The sequence below is a fragment of the Loxodonta africana genome, chromosome 10, assembly GCF_030014295.1.
Source record: "Loxodonta africana isolate mLoxAfr1 chromosome 10, mLoxAfr1.hap2, whole genome shotgun sequence".
In the NCBI taxonomy this organism is placed as follows: Eukaryota; Metazoa; Chordata; class Mammalia; order Proboscidea; family Elephantidae; genus Loxodonta; species Loxodonta africana.
In genome coordinates this window covers 100,230,411-100,253,792 of record NC_087351.1, presented here as the reverse complement: position 1 = coordinate 100,253,792, position 23,382 = coordinate 100,230,411, and the positions used below count along the sequence as shown (strand labels likewise).

The 23,382-nt window shown below is 37.8% G+C and overlaps 1 non-coding gene across 1 annotated transcript; it reads right to left on the bottom strand.

Annotated features, from left to right (window-relative positions):
• Nucleotides 1–6,290: 6,290 nt before the first annotated feature.
• Nucleotides 6,291–6,361, bottom strand: TRNAG-CCC (transfer RNA glycine (anticodon CCC)). Its single transcript has one exon. It is a non-coding gene; the product is annotated as a tRNA-Gly (tRNA).
• Between the last annotated feature and the right edge of the window lie 17,021 nt (nucleotides 6,362–23,382).

The window sequence follows — 23,382 nt, the reverse complement described above, 5'->3', positions numbered from 1 at the left end:
GCACAATGCAATGTGTCCTTTCATTTCTTGACTGCTGCTTCCATGGGCATTGATTGTGGATCCAAATAAAATGAAATCCTTGAAAACTTCAATATTTCCTGTTTATCACAATGTTGCTTATTGGTCCAGTTGTGAGACTTTTTGTTTTCTTTCCGTCGAGGTGTAATCCATACTAAAGTCTGTGGTCTTTGATCTTCATCAGTAACTTCTTCAAGTCCTCTCCCCTTTCAGAAAGCAAGGCTGTGTCATCTGCATATCACAAGTTGTTAATGTCTTCCTCCAATTCTGATGCCCCATTCTTCTTCATATAGTCCAGTATCTCAGATTATTTGCTCAGCATACAGACTGAGTAAATACGGTGAAAGGATACAAGCCTAACACACAACTTTCCTGATTTTAAACCACACAGTATCCTCTTGTTCTGTTCCAATGACAGACTGCCTCTTAATCTATGTACAGATTCCTCATGAGCACAGTTAAACATTCTGAAATTCCCATTCTTGACAATGTTATCCATAATTTGTCATGATCTACACATTTCAATGCCTTTGCATAGTCAATAAAACACAGGTAAACAGTGCTACGGCTGCTAACCAAAGGTTCGGCAGTTCGAATCCACCAGGCACCCCTTGGAAACTCTATGGGGCAGCTCTACACTGTCCTATAGGGTCACTATGAGTCGGAATCAACACGACGGGACTGGGTTTGGTTTGTTTTTTTGGAAACATCTTTCTGGTATTCCCTGCTTTCAGCTAGGATCCCTCTGATATCAGCAATGATATCCCTGGTTCCACAACCTCTTCTAATCCAATTGGAATTTCTGGCAGTTCCCTGTTGATTTTGCTAAAGATCATTCAAAAGTTCTGCAGTTACTTTTGAATGATTTTTTAGCAAAATTTTACTTGCGTGTAATATTAATAATATTGTTCAATAATTTCTGCAATCAGTTGAATCACTTTTCTTGGGAATAGGCATAAATATGGGTCTCATTCAGTTGGTTGGCCAGGTAGCTGTTTTCCAAATTTCTTGGCGTAGACAAGCGAGCACTTCTAGCCCTGCATTCATTTGTTGAAACATTTCAATTGGTATTCTGTCAATTCCCGGAACTTTGCTTTTGGCAAATGCCTTCAGTGTAGCTCGGACTTCTTCCTTCGGTACCATCAGTTCTTGATAATATGCTACCTACTTAAATGGTTGAACATCTACCAATTCTTTTTGGTATAGTGACTCTGTGTATTCCTTCCATCTTCTTTTGAGGCTTCCTGCATTGTTTAATATTTTTCCCATAGAATCCTTCACTATTTGCAACTCAAGCCTTCAATTTTTTCTTCAGTTCTTTCAGCTTGAGAAATGCCGAGCGTATTCTTTACTTTTGGTTTTCTATCTCCAGGTCTTTGCACATGTCATTATAACACTTTGTCTTCTCAGGCAGCCTTTTGAAATCTTCTGTTCAGCTCCTTTACTTCATCATTTCTTCATTTTTAGGAATTGTTCTAAAAGTTTTGAGAAAAAGGTAGAATAGTGATTCAAATATCTATCATCTATCTATCTATCTGTCTATCTGTCTATTTATCATCTATCTATCTATCTGTCTGTCTATCTATCTATCTATCTATCTATCTGTCTGTCTGTCTGTCTGTCTATCTATCTATCTATCTAATCATCATGTGTATAAAATAAGGGATGGGCTAACAGAATGCCCAATATCATGGGAAAACAATGAGTTAAAAAAAGTGATATTTTCATGTGTGTTTCAAAAAAAGGTATTCATTAGATTTTGTATGGGATGAACTATATCCTTTCTATATGTGCTTATAATCCATCAGGTGCACTTTTATTTTGAGTGTATAATAACTCAACTACACATCACTCTTTCTGACCCATTCTTGGTGCCCAGTCAATGCTGGTGAAATAGAAGGTATTTTAATCCTTGTTAATGGATTTGAAAAGTGTCACATTTCACCTTCGAAAGATATCTTTATTATGTTTTAGTTTGTGGTAGACTTGGTAGACTTCGGAGTCTCAGAAAATATATAGAAAACATACTTTTTATAGGACATAATATCTTTAAGGAGCATTTAGTGTTCATGGTATCCTTCAGATAAATGCCTGAAATATTCAACTGCCTATTGTTGGCTGCAAAAATTCTTCTTTCTTGTTCCTATGTGAGGGCTTTTTACTCTACCCAAGGAAATTCTTAGAAGAAACAGTATGGGATTTCAAATTCCAGTGTTTATTCATTAAAAAATTATATACAAGGAGAATGCTCAGAAATTCAGATCATCTTGGCATAATTCCAGTATAGACAGCATGGGTCCTTAAGGAACATTTCAGGATCTTAAAAGAGAGTCAATTTAGTCCTGAAAATACAGGGAGACTAGTCGGAGCAAATTCTTGTTTAATCGAAAACCTTTTCTTATTCCCAACGCTTCTAGTCTAAATGTTTAATGTAGCATTTTTATTGTGCCTGCTTTATAGCAATATTTTCCCCAGATATTATTTCATAATCTGTGAGCTGCTGTTGTATTTATGTCTCTACATAGAAAATTTTTCCAGTGAGTATTTAATTGCCAATATTTTAGTTTTGAAAGGCACTGAAAATAATCTAACATCTACATATATGATATTGATACACGATAAATGTTTTAAGGTTGAGGAAAAATAAAACTACAACTCTCCCAGCTTTGAAGAATTTAAAGAACATATTAAGTGTCTATCATTTTGGTACAGTTCTACAAAGAATTTCCTGTTGTTTATCATTTTATATTATTAGAGGAAACAAAGGAATGCCAAAATTTTGTTCCTCAAAATGGTTACAACTTGTGACATGGATGGGAAAACAAGGAAATAAGCACAGCAGAATAAGTGGCTCCTATAGGTTTTTTTTTTTTTTTTTTTTTTTTTAGGATTGCTATAAGTCAGAATCGACTTGACGGCAGTGGGTTTGGTTTTTGGCTTGGACTGAACTGATTCTCCTGCAGATAAGAATTATAAACTTAAACAAAATTAAAAATAAGACAAAACATAAAGGTGCCAGACAGCAGACAAATGCAGGCAGATGGAGGATAGAATATACTTAGAGGAAGAGACTAGCCTAGAATTTTCATCTTTTCCTGATTTCTGCCCTGCTACTAGTAGACTCTGGTGGTGTAGTGGTTAAGAGCTATAGCTGCTAACCAAAAGGTCAGCAGTTCAAATTCACCAGGCACTCCTTGGAAATTCTATGGGGCAGTTCTACTCTATCCTATAGGGTTGCTATGAGTTGGAATGGACCTAATGACAACAAGTTTTAGTAGACTCCGGTCTGTCCTAAAAAAAAAAAAAAAAAAAAAAAACTAGTCTGTCCTAAATCTCCCATAAAAAAACCCCATTGTGTTTGGGGCTGGTAAAACCAGAGCGTTCAGAATGAGCTATTGTAAAGTAAGGGTGAAAATCCCTGAGAGGAGAGACCCAGAGAGGAGCCCAACAGCTAAGCATAACTGAAACTGAGTTTATGTTTTTGTGGCTATTGTTTTCAGGAGCAAGGCAGACATGTCCCATTTAATATGTAAGCCTGAACTTCAGTGCCTCAAACAGCGGATGGCACATAGTGAGTGCTTATAATCCTAATCCTTTTACCAATACCATAGCAATACTAACGCTAATATGAATACAAATGAAAACAGTTGTGGTCAAGTAATTCTGACTCATGGTGACCCCATTTGTGTCAGAGTAGAACTGTGCTCCATAAGATTTTCAGTGGTTGATTTTTCGGAAGTAGACCACCAGCCTTTCTTCTGAGGTGCCTCTGGGTGGACTTGAACCTCCAAACTTCTGGTGAGCAGCCAAGCGTGTTAACCATTTGCATACTAAGTAACATATGTTGAGTACCTACTGTGTCCATAAATATAAAGATCAATGGAAACTATGCATCTTACAGAAATAAAAAGAATTAAAAACAAAAAGAAAGTAACAAAAAAAAATCAGCTCTGTAATAGAGTGCTGTGTGGACATGGATATGGATGTAACTGACTTTGCTGGAGGGTGGGTGAAAAGTGACTTTTGCACTGGTCTTTGAAGGAGTGGCTTATCCATGACAAAGTGAAAAGTCTAATAAGGATAGAAGCATTAATGAAGAAAAGGATATAGAGTGAGTGGCAAGAATTCAAGGATAAGCTCAAGGATAGGAGGGAGGAGAGAGGCACTACTGTATTTGTGATAAAGACTTTGAGGAAAAATAGGAATTTCTAGTGAAACAAAGATCCCAGAAAGACAACTCTGACTAGCACAGGAGGCGATTTTAAGAGAAATACTGGATCTATGGTTCTGTATATCCTTCAGAGGACCTTTCTACATTTCTTTTAACAAAAACAAATATGTAATCCAAAAAGAAACCAAATTGACTTGCTGTCAAGTCAATTCTGACTCATAGCGACCCTACAGGGCAGAATAGAACTGCCCCATAGAGTCTCTAAGAAGGGGTTGGTGGATTTGAACTGCCAACCTTTTGGTTAGCATCCGTAGCTCTTAACCACTGCAGCACCAGGGCTCCAAATATGCAATCAGTACTGTCTAAATTACATTTCTCTCTCTCCCTCATCAAGTACACTCAAAATGTTATGTCAAATTTTGTTGATTTTTTAACTACAAAATAACTCTAAATCTCAATTTTTTTTTTCCTGCCTTCCCTGACACTACCTTGGTTCAAGCTACTAACATAACTCATGGCAATAACTGCAGTAGCTTCTTTGTGTCCATTCCAACTCTACTCCAGTCCATTGTCCCCATAGGAGTCAGAGTGGCCTTTTAAAATGTGTATATGCTCATATCACTTTTCTCTTAGACTCTCTGATGGCTTGTCTTTATAGGACAGTGAACAATCTAGAAATAACCACCATAGTCTTAAATAAAGAAAAGTAAAACTAAAGATTGCTATATATTTTCACTATAGAATCCCGTGGAGCTGGTTTTGATGAATAAATAATATCCACCAGTATCAACAGGGAAATAATCATAAAAACAATACTGTGTGAAAAAAAAAAACAAGTTGGAAAAAGATATGTATAATACGTCATTTTTGTAGATAAAAAAATGAAATCCTTACTATATATTATTTATACACTTATCCATTGACTAAACAAAATTCAAGCATGGTTAGAAGGACGGTGTGTCTTTTTCAGTAAAAGAACATTAATTCAAATTTTTTGAAGTTTCTTAGCAAAATAAACAAAGCAAATATGGCAAAATGTTAACATTCATTAAATATGGGCAATAGCTATATCAATGTTATGTTTTTACATGATTTGAAATAGCTCACAATTAAAAAATGAGACAAAACAAAATAAACAAAGAAAAAAACCTGATAAACAGCACTTTGAGAAACTATTATTTCTGCAAAAACCAATCAGTCTTATAATACCAGGTAAGAAAGTGGAGGAAGAGGGAATCTTTATGAGAATGTCAGGTATTACATGTACTTCGAAAAGTACTTGGTTATTTCACGAAACTTTCATTCCTAAGTATATACTGCTTCTCTCAGTCGTTCTCAAAGCTGTGGATTTCAGGTCACTTCACACTCTTAAAAATCGACTACGCCAGAGACCATGTGGGTTTTATACATTAATATTTTCCATAGCATTAAACACAAGAATACACAAGCACACATTCTATTAGTCATCAGTACAGTGATGTCATCACATGTCATGTAGTGTCTGGAAAACTCCACTAGACTCTTTTAAGTGAATGAGAATGAAAAGACAGATCATGCCTCAGCATTATTATGAAAAGAGTTTTCATCGTTTGAACCTTCTGGAAAGATATCAGATTCCCCAGGCATCTATGTCCCACACTTTCCAATCCTATGACCTAGAGAAAATCTTGCACACATGAATCAGGCTGTGACAATATTACTGGAGCATTGTTTACAGAAGGGGACATTTGAGAAAAGCTAAAATATTCACCAGTATGGGAATGGATAAATAAATTATGACATATTTCATATTAAAATCGTATGCAGCAATTAAAGTGTATTCTTTACAGTTCTACATACCGGTATGGAATTTTACCACTTTAGAAGTTTCAAAACTATAATACTAAGTGAAAAAGTAAGTTGTAGAAGGACATATATATATATATATATATATATATATATATATGTTGTCTTTTACAACATACAGTATAGTATGGTGTAATTTTACAAACATTTATGTAAAAGAAAACATAGGGTCGCTATGAGTTGGAATTGACTCAATGCCACTGGGAGTTTATACTGTCTATTATAGTGTACATTCATGGGTGTATATAGGTACATCAGCATTGGCTGGGAATCGAACCCCGGTCACCCACGTGGGAAGTGAGAATTCTACCACTGAACCACCAATGCTTACACAACCTTGCTTGCTGAAAGTGAAGAGGACTTGAAGCACTTACTAATGAAGATCAAAGATCACAGCCTTCAGTATTGATTACACCTCACCATAAAGAAAACAAAAATCCTCACAACTGGAGCAATGAGCAACATCATGATAAACGGAGAAAAGATTGAAGTTGTCAAGGATTTCATTTTACTTGGATCCACAATCAACAACCATGGAAGCAGCAGTCAAGAAACGAAAAGGCGCATTGCATTGGGCAAATCTGCTGCAAAGGACCTCTTCAAAGTGTTGAAGAGCAAAGATGTCACCCTGAAGACTAAGGTGCGCCTGACCCAAGCCATGGTATTTTCAATCACATCATATGCGTGTGAAAGCTGGACAATGAATAAGGAAGGCCGAAGAAGAGTTGACGCCTTTGAATTGTGGCGTTGGTGAAGAATATTGAATAGACCATGGACTGCCAAAAGAACGAACAAATCTGTCTTGGAAGAAGTGCGGCCAGAATGCTCCTTAGAGGCAAGGATGGCGAGACTGTGTCTTACATGCTTTGGACAAGTTGTCAGGAGGGATCAGTCCCTGGAGAAGGACATCATGCTTGGCAGAATACAAGGTCAGTGGAAAAGAGGAAGACCCTCAACGAGGTGGATTGACACAGTGGCTGCAACAATGAGCTCAAGCATAACAACGATTGTAAGGATGGTTCAGGACCGGGCAGTGTTTCGTTCTGTTGTGCATGGGGTCGCTATGAGTCGGAATCGACTCGATGGCACCTAACAACAACAATAGGTACATCTATGTAAATATAAACATATAGAAGGATAGAAATCATTTTGTGTTTACTGGGCTGGAACAAAAAAAATGAGGTGTGGGGTGGGGGGAAGACTAGTTTAAATTTAAATGTATAAATATCATTTTATCCTAAAAATTTCAAAGAAGCATAAAAGCTGTACATTTGCCAATCGGAGTTGTGTATTTCTAGTAAAAAGTTTAAGAAAATTGCCTCATGATTTTATAGAAAAAAAAAAGATTTTATAAAGTTAGAGGAATATGTACATACTGCATCTATTTGTAACTTCAGAATACCATTTTTCAACAGAAACATTATTATAATGAAAAATTAATCCAAAGTGTTTTCCAAAGCTCACTTAAAATTATAGTTCTGAGGTAAGAAACCTTTAAGTTCTCGATTTTCTTTTTAAAAAATCCATAGGTGATTTGTGATGTTTGTACTGGGAAAGAACACAACAGATCAAGTTCACCATCTTATTGAGTTGATATTAAGAACATTTATCTTAAAAGTAACCTTTTATCTGTTTACCCAGTGAACAGTTAATTTGAAGAAAATCTGATTAGCTCCCTTCACAGTTAGGTTCAATTTAGTGGAGACCAACTTTGTTTCTAACTGAGTAGGCAGAACGGCTTCTCTCTTTTTTCCACTTATCTTCTTTCTATCATTCTTCAGATGCTCTAGGACAAATTTAATCACTTGAAAGAAATTGACCTTAAATTTAATGGCAAAAATGGTCAGAGCCACTATTGCAAAGTAGATCATATCCCCTTATCAAATATTTATTTCACTACTTATCAATGCCTCTTACTTGTCATATATTTGAACAAAAATGGTGATTACTGAAACCATTGCAATCCTGCAGCAATAATGCTGAGAATAGGGGGAAATAAGCCTGGATAGAATTAGTTTAAACATGTGATATGAGATTGGAGACAAAGAAAACATCTATTAAAGACTACTTATTTATTTTCTCGTGGAAATAAACAGCTCAAGCCTCTCTCCTCAGGGAAAACCAATATTTCTATTTGTCAGGAGCACCAAGAGGAGTTGTAAGCATGTTTTAGACCTTCATTTTAAAAACTCCGTTCATCTCTGACAGATAAATTGCTTGTTCAGTGCAGAGAATCCAAATGACAGGTAATGATCCCCTTTAGTTGAATAATCCCTCTTCTGGTGATGTCACTGCACTGGGGTTGGAAGGAGCTTCAGAAAAATGCTTTGCACTTAAAGGGTATTTTTTCTCTGATGGAAACATCGATTTGCTTCCCTCATCTCCATTAAAAAATAATAAAATAAAAACACATTGAAAGTCCTTTAAGGGGTGGCTGCATTATTTGTATGTTTAGTCCATTTCAGAACCTTGCTTGTTTTCTTTATATTCCCTACTTTATGCATCATTAGGGATCAGTTTACCAGTAGCCAATCAGTGCAACCAGAGAGCTTTTCCTTAGGTTGTTTGTTTTCTGTCTTGGGGTATTTGCTTTCAGAAGGATAACAAAAAAACAAAAAAAAAAAACAAGTCAGACTGCAGGCACAGTCAGAAATAATGAATTAAGCAAGCAAGTTATATGGTTCTTGAGGCTCTCTTACGTTTAATGTAAAGAAACTCCACCTTCCCCTCACTACAAGAGTGGCTGGCTATGGCTCCGATGATCACATGGAGTAAGTATGTTTTACTTGGTGGTCAGGCCTCATGTGGTGTTTCATGGGGGCCATGTTTTAAGGTCAACCATAATATTGAAAGAATCTAGGAAGATAGCAACTAGAGAAGTGAAGAGTTCAGAATTCATGTCCTGTTAGCATCTCATGATGGTTCTGGACAAAGTTATTGCAAGGGAGAGAAGATTAAGAGTGGACAAGCTTGTTGGCTTCATATGAATGTTCCTGTACGTAAAGAGATGCCATCTGTGCTGTTCCACGTAGTGGAGCTAGCAACCATGGGTAGGCATGACAGGGAAGTGACTTTTATATCAACATAATAAAGAACTTTCTTGTAGTCTAAAGATCTAATTGTTGATGAGGCTATGAGCTCAGTGCTTCTCATTTTATTGCTGAAGCCAGAGAGAGATGCTTGCAAATGATGCTTTCATGTGTTGAAAAAGAGAACATTTTACCTTCATCTCTTTGAATTTGGACATTCGCATTGTCCTTCTTGTGCTGGAGCGCAAGTAAAGTTAGGTATGGTGAAGAGGCCTTCAATGCAATTTCTCCAACAGTTTCCTTAGAGAAGAGCTTGGTGGGAATTGATGTGTAAGGATAGAGGTACACCTGTTTTCACCAATCCGGTGAAAATATTGCCATCATGTCCTAAATTAGAATTCCTAACCCAAATGTGATACAGTGAATATAACTGGCCACTAAAGTAATGTTTAAAAGTAAAATATGGAATACATAAGCACACCAATTTTAGTCAATTTCAGGACCGGGGTTACCTTCATGTATGTACAAAAACAAACAACAACAGTTGCCGTAGAATTGATTCCGACTCCTTGTGACCCTATGTGTGTCAGAGTAGACTCGCGCACCATAGGGTTTTTGCAGACTAAGTTTTTGGAAGTAAATCACCAAACATTTCTGCTGAGGCACCTCTGTGTGGAATGGAACCTGCAGCCTTTCAGTTAGCAGCTGAACTTGTTAACCATTTGCACCATCCAGGGACTCCTCTTGTGTGTATACAAAATAAAAAACAGGACAAGGATCCTAAGAAAGATCTCTGTGACAGCCAGTGATGTATTATGATATTACGATATTTGTTTTAGGAACATATTTCTCCAACACAGCTTTCTTGTACTTCTGTTATTGAATATATGGCCTTTCATTAGCTCATACATTATATCATTTTCTGAACAAATATTTACATACAAGTACCTCCTGCATTCTAATTGTTGAAATGTTGTAGACACAGTAGATAGCATATTTGAAAACTTCTCTCCTTTCATAAAGACTACCCTATAGTGTGTGTGAAGGCCTGGTGACACAGTGCTTAAGAGCTAGTCTGCTAACCATAAAGTGGGCAGTTTGAATCTACCAGCTGCTCTTTGGAAACCTTATGGGGTAGTTCTACTGTGTTCTATAAGGTCTCTACGAGTAGAAATCGACTCGAAGACGACGGGGTTTATAGTGTGTGTTGGAGGTGGATAACAGGTAATTAATAAGTAAAAATAAATAAGCATATAAAGTAATTTATGACTGTAAGAGGTGCTATGATGAAAATGCTATAAAAATAATTTTAAAAAGTTATGTGATAGATTGTGATTACTGTTATGAAGTGAGGGAAAATAAACGCTGTGGAGGTGACATTTAAGTTAATATGTGAATGCAAATGATACGAGGGCAAGGATTTCAGGAACTGGAAAGAGTAAGTGCAATGTTTTTTGTTTTAGATACAGACACAATGCCAGCATGACTGGACTATAGTAAGCAAGGAAGAAACTGATTGAGAAAGTGTAGCAGTAGGCAGGGAGAAAATTATGTAAGGTGATGGTTTGAATCCTTGCCTGTTAGAATTACTTGGGGAGTATGACCAAGGCACTGGTAAGCTCTCCGTGTAGTTCACTGAGCAGGCAAGGTTAAGAAGCGCTCATGTAGGCCATGTGCTAAGATTTCATTCCAAGTGAACAGAGATGTTAGCAGTAAGTTTTAAGAAGAGAAGTAGCCATGATATGTTTTACATTAAAACAACAGCAGCAACAAAAACATTATGAAAGAGCTCAAGTTCCAGTATTGGTAGGGCTCTCTCTTCAACAACAATCATAAATCTGGACAAAATATTTAAAATAAATAAATCGAAGGCAATGGAGAAAAAAATAAAGCAGGCAGAAAATGGAGGTAATCTGACTAAATATATGTAGATATATAGATGTCTTAGGCTGGGTTCTCCAGAGAAGCAAAACTAGTATAGAAAAAAACTAGTATAAAAAAAAATTTTTTTTATACTAGTTTTGCTTCTCTAGAGAACCCAGCCTAAGACATCTATATATCTACATATATTTAGTCAGATTAAGTATAGCATATAAATATATATATGTTGCTATTGTTAGGTGTCGTCAAGTTGGTTCTGCCTCATAGTCACCATATGTACCCCCATGTGCCGGTCAATTTGTCATACTTTGGGGGCTTGCATGTTGCTGTGATGCTGGAAGGTATGCCACCGGTATTCAGATACCAGCAGGGTCACCCATGGAGGATAGTTTTCAGCTGAGCTTCCAGGTTAAGAGATTAGGAAGAAGGGCCAAGCACTCTACTTCTGAAAAGGATTAGCTAGTGAAAACCTTAGGAATAGCTGTGGAACATTGTCTGATATAGTGCTGGAAGATGAGCCCCCCACGTTGGAAGGCACTCAAAAGATGACTGGCAAAGAGCTGCCTCCTCAAAGTAGAGTCAACCTTAATAACGTGGATGGAGTCAAGCTTTTGGGACTTTCATTTGCTGATGTAACACGACTCAAAATAAATATATATTTTATATATATATATATATATATGTATATATAGAAAGAGAGAGAGAGATTTATATCAAGAAAATGACTCACTCAGTTGTAGAGGCTAAATATCCCAAGTCCCAGGGTCAGGATAGAGGCTTCTCCTGATTCAAATAGCCATATGGGCTGGTGAACCCAAGATCGACAAGACAGACAGCAGGGCTATTGGCTCACAGGCTGTGAAGATCAACGAACCCCAAGATCAGGCAAGTAAGACAGCAGGTAAGCTGCTAGCTCAGGTCCCAAGAACCAGAGTTCATAAGTATAGGAGAGGCAGCTGCAGGATCTAGAGCAAGCGGAAACATGCATGCCTTGCCAGAAAGTCCACTTATATTCAATGTGGGCCATAGCCCGGGGAAGTTCCCTTTCAACTGATTGGTGGCTCACAGCACATCTCATCATGGAGGTGATCACATTATATCAAATTTCACCATGGAAGTGATCACATCATCATACAACTGCCAAACTATATCATAACTGCCAAACCACTGAGAATCATGACCCAGACAAGTTGATACACATTCTTAACGATCACAATAGATATATATTTATACATGTGTATATAAGCATATACACATGCGCACACACACACACCCCCACACAAAATAGCTTTCCCCTCTGAAGGCGCTCGCCAGTGTATGCAGTACGCTTTGGTTGGCTAAGCCTCAAGTACAAAATTGCAGTCTTACAGCTTGAGGTAGAAGAAAATGGAGTTCTTTGGCTGCCAGAAAAGCTGGAAACTGAGGGGAGGTAATCCTGGACAAGGTGGGGCTACCAAGAAGGTGCCTCTAGATCTGCATACATACCTACCTCATAGACTTGGATGTCTCCTAAAATGCATGTTTATGTGTTGGGGAGATTCCAGTAGTCCCAGAAGAAAGGCAGGCTGAAAGAGTTGAGCAGAGATTTTAGCTTCTGCTAACAGCACATGACAATGAAATTGGCCTTTAAATCCAGCCTAATTAAGAAAAAAAAAAAATTAAAGGACCTAGTAAATCTCAGAATTTTCTCTAAAGCCCTACAGGGGCCACAATTTAAGAGCAAAGGTAAAGTCCCAGGATTATGTCCGAGATGAGGTCCCAGGTCTATGATATTTACCTTATAGCTAAGGGCAAAAATAAAACGCTTCTGCCATAACAAAGCATAAAACAAAGTTCAAGGTGATAAACCAGCAATTTAACTGCTGGCTATGATAAAAATCAGCACTCTTCAAAGGAAGATAGAATTAAGAATCTCCATACACACATCATCTGCAATGTCCGGTATACAGAAAAATTACTAGACCTGAAACAGAGAATTGTGAGCCATAGTAAAAAGAAAGAAGAAAAAATGTTCAATGGAAACAACCAAAACAATCAAGTGTTGCAATTTGCAAGAAATAATGTTAAAGCAATTGGTACAAATATTCTCAGGATTTAAGGGAAAGAGGTTACTTCAGTAGACAGTAGTCCAAACTAGGGTATTAGGAATGGAGCTGGAGAGCAGTTAGGTCAAGAATGGAGTTTGCAGGTGAATTTAGCATGAATTGCTGATGGATTTGTATACAAAGGATGAGAGATAAAGAGGATACAAAGATGCTTGCTTCCTTTTGGCAGGAGTAACTTTGTGGGTGGCATCACTATGCAGTGATTGTGAAGAGGACAGGAGCAGTGTTGGCGAATGGGGGTGCATGGCGTATCCAGAGTTCTGTTTCGCCCATTTTAAATATGCAAAGCCTTTTGGATATATAAGCAGAGATATTCAGCAGGCACTTGCATATAGCACTCTGGTCTTCAGTGGAGAGGTCAGCGCTGGGTGTTTACATTTGGAGTTATTAGCATTGAGGTGGTGTTTAAGATCATGGAAATTTGAGATACAGGATAGTGCAAGTGTCGCATCGCCTCTGCACAAGTATATTGGATTTCCCTGAAGGTCAAGACACTGTTTACAACAGAATATCTTGCGCAGTGAATGTAGTCACTAAATGCTTGTTCAACATATGGGTAAGTAAGTGAATAAATGAATATGTATTTCCTCCTCTTGAATCAGAAAAAAAGAAAAGATATGTAGAAAACAAAATAAAGACCTGGTAAAGCACCAAATGAAAAATGAGTCTAAGTATGAAAAATATTTGTGAATACTTGCAGATGAGCTGAGAGAAATCATGTCTATTGATTTTATTACAACATATGAAAAATCTACAGGGCTTGGAATAAGATTATGGTTTGAGTTATGGCTGGGCTATTTGAAAAGTGTAATCTTGGGAAAATTGCTTAACGGCATGGTTTTCTTCTTTTTAAAATTGAGATAATAATCATATGTAAATCAAAGGAAGTGAATAGGATAAAGTACTTTATAGGTGATCATGAGAAATGGAAATGGTCATTATTGATATATTTTCTTTGTTATTGGTTATCACAATAAAATATTCAATGCCATGTTTCCACCCGACTCTGCTTTTACAGCCACCTGTATCATCCTGTCAAAGCATTAACTGAAAGTAATTACCAAGGTCCCTTGAATTTTAATTTGCATTATTAGATGGAAGTGTTCAGAAAACTTACACCTTAAAGGGAAGAATTTAAAACGACTTAGGAGGACCTGCTGAGGAGCACTTTCAAAACAGCTGCCCTTCTTGCAACTCCACGAGCCATGTTACACAGGGGGTTTACCACTTGTCTCACTGGCCTTGGTTTGCAGACTGAAAATGAAATTTACAAGGACATTTTAACACTCTTGCCCCAGGCAGACTGCATTCTCTATGTTGTTATTGTTAGTTTCCATCAAGTAGATTCCAACTAATGTCGACTCCACATGTACAAAGTAGAGCAGATCTCCCTAGGGCAGGTTATAAAGGGATTTCCCCTTTTTATTACCAGCTGAAGATCTAAAGGTAGCAGCCACCTAAGTCAGGAGAATCCCGTCAACCTCCACAACCTGTTTCTACCAAGGTAGAAGATGGATGAGGCTGGAAAGCAGCTGTGCCTGACCGCATTGAGAAGCCGTCAGCAGTTGCTGCCTTAGCTAGAACTTTGGGTATGCATTCATGATCCACCATTGACTCGCTTCTCCCAGTCCAGGTGATAGACAGCTCTGGGTTTGTACAGCTGGGTCAGATCTCACAGGCAAGGGAGTGTCATGAGGATGGAAAGTATCATGGGATGTATCACAAACATGGATGCAATGGCAGCTGATGCAGGCTGGCCTGCTAGACCATATCACACAACCCTAAGCCTCCGTGAAGTACAGTTAACATTGATAGTCTCCCCTAGTTCCTATATGGCCCTTTTTAGTTCCAGAAGCTCTTTCACAACACAGAGCAAGGCCAAGTGTAAAAGTGTTGAATCAGTGTTAGTGGACCTGACTTTGAATTCTCAGTCTATGCTTACTAATGTTGTGACTTGTACCATATACTGACAAATTCTTCTTCTCCTTCTGTCCACACGTAAAATTGGGAGACATTATGGCCTATTTGTCAGAAATAATTGGAAAATCGTGTGATCCAAATTCTAGCATACATTTTGTTATACATTCAAAATTGGTTAATCCCATTCTGGTTATCCTTACTAACATCTAAACCAATGCTGTCCAATAGAAATGTAATAACAGCCATATACACAATTTTAATTTTTCTCATAGCCATATGAAAAAATAAAATACAATAAAAAGAAACAGGTAAAATTAGTTTTAACAACATATATTTATTTAACACACCACATTTATATTATTTCATTAAGTAATCAACATAAATATTAAAATTTTATATTTTTGTTTAAATCTATTAAAATGAAATAAAATTAAAATTTAGTCCCTGAGTCTAACTCACCATGTTTTCAGTGTTCAACAGTCACATGTAGCTACAATTTTAGATGGTGCAGGTCTAGAGGAATGTCAATTATGAAGGAACAATGGATTGAGACCAAGAGAATAAAGTTAGATTGACTAAGACTTAGCAGCTACTGAAAAAGAAACAAATGAGATGGATTTATTGAAAGTGGTATTGAATGAGGGACCTGGAGAATAGCATTGCCAATTTGTAGAAAGATGGACATGGGAACAATTTTGGGGGATAAGTGGCTTGGAGATTAAACATTCAATTGTATAAATACTGAGTTTGAGGAATGGACTCAGAGTAAATTATCACATCTCATTACCAAGAGAGGGTTCATACCCTCCACAATTATTGTCCTTAGCCAAAACAGGAATACCAAAAAACCCAAACCCATTGCCCTTGAGCCGATTCTGACTCATATCAAACCTAGAGACCCTAGAGGACAAAGTAGAACTCCCCCATAGGGTTTCCAAGGAGCAGCTGGAGGATTTGAACTGCCAGCTTTTTGGTTCACAGCCAAGCTCCTAATCGCCTTGCCACCAGGACTCCAAAACACAAATATGATGATAATAATTTACCCTTTAACTACAACAAATAATGCTAGGTTAAACCACGTGAGATTGCCTATACTCGATCATTTTTCTCCTAAAGAACTATCATTTCTCATGGTTTAATATGATATTTATATGATATTGACTAGGATTTCCATTGCTGACGCAGAATTAATAATGAAAAGTCAAATTTTTGAGCATGTCCTCTATGCCAGGCACTCTGTTCAATGAATTTTCTCATTTGTTCTTCACAATAATCCATTAAAACTATTTGAGAAGAGGACTGGGTGTACTCACCAGCCTGACAGTAGGCTCTACTCAGATCTTAGGCTTTTCATTCTTTTTTTCTCATTGTCTTTCAATTTTTAGATTCAGTCTTGCTCCAATCATTACTTTGTTTTCCCCTCTCTTCTCATTCCCTTCTAGCCACATTCTCCTCCCTGCCATGATGACCATACTGCATGGATCTTTGATTTTTGGAAAGTCAATTGAGAATTATGTGAAATGCTTTTGAGAAAAGATATACTAAGCATGTATAGGCATGCTTATGGCATGCGTAGGGCCTCACTAGGCTTGCTTAGGGCCTTACTCCTCCCACATATCAGAACTTCTTAAGTCATGGCTGTGGTCATGGTATAACAATGATCCATGTGTCTTTTTGGAAAATAAAGTGTAGCTGTTGATTTTGGGACCACAAACTTCAAGTTTGAAAACCAGTGCCCAGGACATTACCTATTGTTGATGCTTGCCTAAAAACTGTTACAAGGGTCAATGGGTATCACTAACTACTTTCTACTGAGAATAAGCTGAAAGGGAATGAGTGATACCAGCTAAGCAGCAACATATAATCAAGGCAGATTTTAGGAATTCATATTTAAACACAAATTAAGGAAAGCAAATAAATGTCAAACGAATGGCATATGAATAAAGAAACCTGTCATGGGTAGTAGAAATAACTGAAAAGCAGTGATAACATTATAATCAGGATGTCAACAGAGACAAATGCCATTTATACAGGTGAGAGGAAGCAAGACGACAGGTGGCAAAAATATTCATGTGCCTAAATGTCATTCGGTAATGAATACTTTTTGACATCTTTACCCAGGATCAGAGCTAAAATTTTGTTCAGTGCATTTTCTGAAATTTGAAAATAACATGGATATACTTTCTCTTGTGCTCCAATTTTTTCTGCGTATTTATCTTCTTAAGTGGTTTGTGCTCTCTAATGGACTCAGGAAACTGTGTAGCCTGTTCATTGTGTGTTCCTTATAGTGAAAGGTGTTGATTTCAGGACCTTGAGGAAGAAGATAGTGGCTATCATGGTGCAAAATGTGCACACCAGTAACTTGACATTACTATTGATTACCACTGTACTGAGAGTAGTATATGGTCCAAAAAACCAAAACAAACTCATTGCCATTGAGTGGGTTTCAACTCACATTGACGCTACAGGACAGAATACAACTACCCCATAGGATTTCCAAGGAGCAGCTGGTGGGTTTGAACTGCTGACCTTTTAGGTTAACAGCCAAACTATTAATCACTTTGCCATAAGTGCTCCAGTATATGGTAAGCAAAACCAAACTCATTGCCATCTAGTTGATTCTGACTCATAGCAACTCTATAGGTAGAGTAGAACTGCCCCATCCGGTTTCCAAAGAGTGCCTGGTGGATTTGAACTGTGGACCTTTTGGTTAGCAGCCATAGCTCTTAACCACTACACCACCAGGGTTTCCCCAGTATATGGTAGTGGGCAGAAATTCAGTCTCTTGGTACATACTGCCTGGGTTCATATCTCATTCAATACTAATTTAGCTTCATTTTACCTCATTTACCTCATCTAGAAAATAGACTTAATAATAGTATCTACTTCATAGGCTTATGGTGAGGTTTCAAGGTGCTAATACTTATAAAACATCTGAGAACATATTTGGTATATGGTAAGCACTCAGTGGAGCCCTGGTGGCACAGAGCTACAGCTACTAACCAAAAGGTCAGCAGTTAGAATCCATCAGCCACTCCTTGGAAACCCAATTGGGAGTGTCCTATTCTGTCCTATAGGGTCACTATAAGTCTAGAATCAACTCAACAGTAATGGGTTTTAAGCACTCAATAAATGTTCATTGTAATTGCTATTTTATTTATTGTGTTTTTTTTGTCACTGTTTAAGTTGGAAATAGCCAGAATTTATTAATACACCAATATCCTTAGCCTATACAGTATACAGTAGTCTATATAGTCTATAGTAGTGATTAAGAGAGCTGATTTTAATTCAGACAGACTTAGGCTCAAATTCTGGCTACTCCACTCTCTATGTATGGAATTCTATGCAAATCACTTGGATCTCATCAGGAAAGAGATTGTTCATGGACTTTAAGAACTGAGGAAGCTTTCATGACGAGAGTTTTCAGATGTGTAGGCAGATTTAGGGCAAGCCAAAGAGAGACGGAGAAGCTCCAGGGACTGCAAAATGTAGGACCATTTTAAACCCTAGCTGAAGAAGAAAAGGGAAGGAATGGTCATTGGATCAGAAGAGAGAGAGGCACCCCGACGTTACTGGCATGAATCAAAAAACCAGAAAATAACAAATGTTGGAGAGCTTGCAAGGAGACTGGAACTCTTATGTACTTCTGGTGGGAATGCAAAATGGTACAACCATTTTGGAAAACAATGTGGCACTTCCTTAGAAAGCTAGAAATGGAAATACCATGTGATCCAGCAGACCCACTCCTAGGAATATAACCTAGACAAACAAGAGCTGTCACACACATAGGCATATACACACCCATCTTCACAGCAAAAGGAATGAAACAACCTAAGTGCCCATCAATAGGCAAATGGATAAACAAACTGTGGTACATACACACAATGCAACACCAAACAATGATAAAGAACAATGATGAAATATCAAAACATCTCACGACATGGATGAATCTAGAGGACATTATGCTGAGTAGAATAAGTCAATCACAAAAAGACAAATATTGTATGAGACCACTATTATAAAAACTCTTGAAAAGGTTTACACACAACAAGAAACAATCTTTGATGGTTACAAGGAAGGGGAGGGCTGGGGAGGAAAAAACACAGACCATAAATAAGTGATAACTTTGTTGAAGGGTAAGCCAATACACAATACTGGGGAAGGCAGCACAACTTGACCAAGGCAAGGTCATGAAAACTCCATAGACACATCCAGACTCATGAGGGACTGCATTACTGGACTGAAAGCTGGGGAACATGGTCTGGGGAACATCTAGCTCAATTAGCAGAACATAGTTTATAAAAAAATTGTTCTACATCCTACCTTGGTGTAGTCTGGGGCCTTAAAAGCTTGTGAGTGGTCATCTAAGATACTTCTCTGGTACCATTCCATCTGGAGAATGAAGAAAACTAAGACACAAGGGAAAGATTAGTCCAAAGGATTAATGGACCACAACTACCACAGCCTCCGCCAGACTGAGTCCAGCACAACTAGATGATATGTGGCTACCATCACTGACTGCTCTGACAGGGATCACAATAGAGGGTTCTGGACAGAGCTGGAGAAAAATGTAGAACAAAATTCTAACTCACACACACGCATGCAAAAGACCAGACTTACTGGTCTGAGAGAGACTGGAGAAACCCAGAGATTATGGCTCCCAGACACCCTTTTGGCTTAGTACTGAAGTCACTCCTGAGGTTCATCCTTCATCCAAAGATTAGACAGGCCCATAAAATAAAACAAGACTAAATGGGCACACCAGCCCAGGAGCAAGGATGAGAAGACAGGAGAGGACAGGAAAGCTAGCAATGGGAAACCCAAGTTTGAGAAGGGGAGAGTGTTGACATGTCATGGGGGTGGCAACAAATGTCATAAAACAATATGTGTATTAATTGTTTAATGATAAACTAATTTGCTCTGTAAATCTTCATCTAAAGTACGATTAAAAAAAAAGTGAAAGAGAGAGAGACAGAGAGAACACTGCCAACTCTCTGCTGGGACCTCACTTTCCTCCTCACTCCAGGCTCCTGCCTCTCAACCCTATGTCCTACCAATGTCTTCCATTGGTGAACCCAGTCAGAAACCAAAAGGAAAGAAAGTTCATTAAAAAATTCTATACAGATCTTCTTCCCAGTGCAGGAAACAGAGCACAGAAGGTGGAGAGTGGATCCACAAGGACAGACAGAGACTATTCAGCATATTGTTTGAAATCTCAGAGCCTCACATGCACTTAATCCCTGGACTGCATCAACTTTAAGGATGATTCCAAGGCTGGTTTTAGTATTAAACCACTGTGGGGTTTATCCTGCTCAATTAGGTGAGTAATAGCCTATGAATCCTCTAAAGAGGAATACATGATGAGAGCTTGAATTCTTTTGAGAAAATCATACTACATTTAAGTGAGGGGTTAGAGGCATAAGTGAGCAATGATATATACAAATAGAACAGTCTTTCCCAAAATACATTTTATTGAATATATAAAATGCTACATAAAATGAAAACAAGAAAACAACAAATGAAGGAAATACCTTAAGGAAGCAAATGAAACTGTCAAAAGATTTGTGGTCAAATTTGTTTGGAAACTTCTGCATTTAACAAAATAGTTCTTTGCCAAGGAATTTCTTAGATCTTTTTGGAAACCCTGGTGGTGTAGTGGTTAAGTGCTACAACAGCTAACCAAAGGGTTGGCAGTTCGAATCCACCAGGCACTTCTTGGAAACTCTATGGGGCAGTTCTAGTCTATCCCATAGGGTCGCTATGAGTCAGAATCAACCTGACGGGCACTGGGTTTTTTTTTTTTTTTAGTATGCTAATATTCTAAATCTCCAAGATTGTTGAGTAGACCGAATTCTCCAAGTTTAATATATCTAACAACAACAATGTATCTTGAAATGTGCATATTTTTAAAATTCCCCTATGCTGTTGTTAGGTGCTGATGAGTCGGTTCCAACTCATAGCAACCCTGTGTACAACAGAACAAAGCAATGCCCGGTCCTGCACCAGCCTCACAATCCTTGCTGTGCTTGAGCCCACCTTGCAGCCACTATGTCAATCCATCTCATTGAAGTCTTCTTCTGTTTCACATGACCAAGCATGATATCCTCCTCCAGGGACTGGTCTGTCCTGATAACATGTCCAAAGTACATGAGATGAAGGCTTACCATCCTCGCTTCTAAGGAGCATTCTGGTTGTACTTCTTCTAAGAAAGATTTGCTTGTTTTTCTGGCAGTCCAGGATATGTTCAAATTCTTTGCCAGTGCCATAATTCAAAGGCATCAATTCTTTTCCTGTTTTCCTTGTTCATTGTCCTGCTTTTGCATAATATGAGACACTTGAAAATGCCATGGCTTGGGTCAGGCCACACCTTAGTCCTCAAAGTGACATCTTTGCTTTTTAACACTTTAAAGAGGTCTTTGGCAGCAGATTTGCCAATGCAATGTGTTGTTTGATTTCTTGAATACTGCTTCCATGGACATCGATCAAGTATCCAGGTAAAATGAAATCCTTGACAACGTCAGTTTTTCTGAAGTTTATCATGATGTTGCTTATTGCTCCAGTTGTGAAGATTTTTGTTTTCTTTATGTTGAGGTGTAATCTATACTGAAGGCTCTAGTCTTTGATATTCATCAGTAACTGCTTCAAGTCCTCTTCACTTTCACCAAGCATGATTATGTCAACTGCATAGTGCAGGTTGTTAATGAGTCTTCCTCCAATCCTGATGCCATGTTCTTTTTCATACAGTACAGTTTCTCAGATTATTTGCTCAGCATACAGTTTGAATAATTATGGTGAAAGGATACAGCCCTGATGCACACCTTTCCTGATTTTAAAATATGCACTATCCCTTTGTTCTGACTGCCTCTTGGTCTACATACAGGTTCCTCATGGGCACAATTAAGTGTATTGGAATTCTCATTCTTCACAATGTTACCCATAATTTGCTGCAATCCACACAGTCAAATGCCTTTGCATAGTCAATAAAACACAGGTAAACATCTTTCTGGTATTCTCTGCTTTCAGCCAGGATCCATCTGACATCAGTATTGATATCCCTGGTTCCACATCCTCTTCTGAATCTGGCTTGAACTTCTGGCAGTTCCCTGTTGATGTACTGCTGCACCCACTTTCAAGTGATCTTCAGCAAATTTTACTTGCACGTTGTATTAACTATAAAAAATTTCCACATTCTGTTGGCTCACCTTTCTTTGAATGAACACAAATATGGATCTCTTTCAGTCTGTTGGCCAGGTATCTGTCTTCCAAATTTCTTGGCATAGACAAGTGAGCAACTGCAGCACTAAATCCATTTGTTGAAACACCTTAGTTGGTGTTCCAACAACTCCTGGAGGCTTGTTTTTCAAGAATGCCTTCAGTGCAGGTTTGGTTTCTCCCTTCAATACTATCATTTCTTAATAACATGCTACCTCCTGAAATGTGGAATATCGACCTGTTCTTTCTGGTACAGTGACCGTATATTCTTTCCATCTTCTTTTGATGCATCCTGCTCCGTTCATTAATTTCACCGTAGAAACCTTCAATATTGCAACTTGAGGCTTGAATTTTTTTCTTCAGTTCTTTCAGCTTGAGAAATGCCAAACGTATTCTTCCCTTTTGGTTTTCAAACTACAGATCTTTGCACATTTCATTATAATACTTTACTTTGTCTTCTCAAGTCACCCTTTGAAATCTTCTGTTCAGCTCTTTTACTTCATCATTTTTTCCTACAATTTGCCCTTGCTGCTCTACTTTCAAGAGCCAGTTTCAGAGTCTCTTCTGACATCTATTTTGGTATTTTCTTTCTTTCTTGTCTTTTTATTGACCTCTTGCTTTCTTTACATATACTGATATTGATGTCATCCCACAACTCGTCTGGTTTTCTGTCATTAGTGTTCAATGTGTCAAATCTATTATTGAGAAGGTCTCTAAATTCAAGTAGGATGTACTCAGAGTCATATTTTGGCTCTGGTGGACTTGTTTTCATTTTGTTTAACTTCAACTTGAACTTGCATGAGCAATTGATGGTTTGGTCTGTTCCATAGTAGGCCCCTGACTTTATTCTGACTGATGATATTGAGTTTCTCCATCATCTCTTTCCTCAGATGTAGTTGATATGTCACCATTTATGTTGTTGAAAAAAGGTACTTTCAATAAATAAGTTATTGGTCATGCAAAATTCTATCATGGGATCTCCAGAGCTGTTCCTATCCCCGAGGCCATATTTTCCAACTACTGATCATTTTTCCTTTCAATTTTCACGTTTCAATCACCAGTAATTATCAATGCATCTTCATTGCATATTCAATCTATTTCAAACTGCAGAAGTTGGTAAAAATTTTCAATTTCTTTATCTTTGGCATTAGTGGTTGGTATGTAAATTTGAATAATACTCATATTAACTGGTCTTCCTTGT